The sequence below is a fragment of the Lampetra fluviatilis genome, unplaced genomic scaffold (genome assembly GCF_964198595.1).
Source record: "Lampetra fluviatilis unplaced genomic scaffold, kcLamFluv1.1 SCAFFOLD_760, whole genome shotgun sequence".
Taxonomy (NCBI): Eukaryota; Metazoa; Chordata; class Hyperoartia; order Petromyzontiformes; family Petromyzontidae; genus Lampetra; species Lampetra fluviatilis.
The window spans coordinates 7,501-10,000 of NW_027620669.1; the positions used below are offsets into that span (position 1 = coordinate 7,501).

General features: G+C 59.4%; 1 protein-coding gene across 1 annotated transcript in view; it reads right to left on the reverse strand.

Annotated features, from left to right (window-relative positions):
• Positions 1-2,048: 2,048 nt before the first annotated feature.
• LOC144954225 (bromodomain and WD repeat-containing protein 1-like) overlaps positions 2,049-2,500 on the reverse strand; it is a 22,699-nt gene continuing 22,247 nt past the window's right edge. Inside the window, exon 9 of the mRNA XM_078884774.1 lies at positions 2,049-2,500. This exon is cut by the window's right edge and continues 204 nt beyond it. The gene's annotated coding sequence lies outside the window, so the exon portion shown is untranslated.

Here is a 2,500-nt window from a genome sequence, read left to right on the forward strand (position 1 = left end):
ACCTCCACCACCACCACCACCACCCCGTGTCTCTCTCTCACCACCACCCTCACCACCACCACCACCACCATCATCACCACCACCACCACCACCATCATCACCACCACCACCACCACCCTCACCACCACCACCACCACCACCCCGTGTCTCTCTCTCACCACCACCACCACCACTACCCTCACCACCATCACCACCACCACCACCACCACCACCACCCCCCTCACCACCACCACCACCCTCACCACCACCCTCACCACCACCCCCCTCACCCTCACCACCCTCACCACCACCCCCCTCATCCTCACCACCACCCTCACCACCATCCCCCTCACCACCACCACCACCACCACCACCACCCTCACCACCACCACCACCACCCTCACCACCACCACCACCCTCACCACCACCACCCCCCTCACCACCCTCACCACCACCACCACCCTCACCACCACCCTCACCACCACCACCACCCTCACCACCACCACCACCACCCTCACCACCACCACCACCACCCTCACCACCACCCTCACCACCACCACCACCACCACCCTCACCACCACCACCCCCCTCACCACCACCCTCACCACCACCACCACCACCACCCTCACCCCCCTCACCCTCACCACCACCACCACCCCCCTCACCACCACCACCACCACCCTCACCACCACCCTCACCACCACCCTCACCACCACCCTCACCACCACCACCACCCTCACCACCACCACCACCCCGTGTCTCTCTCTCACCACCACCACCACCCTCACCACCACCACCACCACCACCCTCACCACCCTCACCACCACCACCACCACCACCCTCACCACCCTCACTGACCCGTGACGTGGGGCAGGGAGTGTAGCGGAGTGCGTTCTGCAGGATGAGGCGCACCACCCTCACCACCACCCTCACCACCACCCTCACCACCACCACCCTCACCACCCTCACCACCACCACCCTCACCACCACCACCCTCACCACCACCACCCTCACCACCACCACCCTCACCACCACACTCACCACCACCCTCACCACCCTCACCACCCTCACCACCCTCACCACCACCCTCACTGACCCGTGACGTGGGGCAGGGAGTGTAGCGGAGTGCGTTCTGCAGGACGAGGCGCACGTCGCGAGCAAACTCCGCTGGGCTGCTGAAGTTGCCAGCCAGCAGCGTCTCCCGCACCGTGCCCAGGTCCATGGGGGTGTTCACCACGTCCCTGTAGTCCTAGAGAGACACGCAGAGAGACACGCACAGAGAGACAGAGAGACACACACAGAGAGACACAGAGACAGAGAGACACAGACAGAGACACAGAGAGACACACAGACAGCGTCTCACGCACCGTGCCCAGGTCCATGGGGGTGTTCACCACGTCCCTGTAGTCCTAGAGACACACACAGAGAGACACGCACAGAGACACACACAGAGAGACACACACAGAGAGACACAGAGACACACAGAGAGACACAGACAGAGACACAGAGAGACACACAGACAGCGTCTCCCGCACCGTGCCCAGGTCCATGGGGGTGTTCACCACGTCCCTGTAGTCCTAGAGACACACGCAGAGAGACACGCACAGAGACACACACAGAGACACACACACACACAGAGACACACAGAGAGACACGCACAGAGAGACAGAGAGAGAGACACACACAGAGAGACACAGAGACAGAGAGACACAGAGAGAGAGACACAGAGAGACACACAGACAGCGTCTCACGCACCGTGCCCAGGTCCATGGGGGTGTTCACCACGTCCCTGTAGTCCTACAGACACACGCAGAGAGACACGCAGAGAGACAGAGACACACAGAGAGACACAGAGAGAGACACAGAGAGACAGAGAGAGACACAGAGAGAGACAGAGAGAGACACAGAGAGACACAGAGAGACACACAGAGAGAGAGACACACAGAGACACACACAGAGAGACACACACACAGAGACACACAGAGAGAGACACACAGAGAGACACAGAGAGACACACACAGAGAGACACACAGACAGAGACACACAGAGAGACACAGAGAGACACACACAGAGACACAGAGACACACACACAGAGACACAGAGACACAGACACACACACAGAGAGACACACACAGAGAGAGACACAGACACACACACACAGAGACAGAGACACACACAGAGACAGAGAGAGACACACAGAGACACACACACAGAGACACACACAGAGACACACAGAGACACACACACACACAGAGACAGAGAGACACAGAGACAGAGACACACACACACAGAGACACACACAAGAGACACAGACAGAGAGACACAGAGATACAGAGAGACACACACACACAGAGACACACACAGACACAGAGACACACAGACACAGAGACACACACACACAGAGACAGAGAGACAGAGAGACACAGACACACAGACACAGAGACACACACAGAGAGACACAGAGTGTTCACAGGGTGGACTACTCACAGGGTGGACTACTCACAGGGTGGACTACTCACCG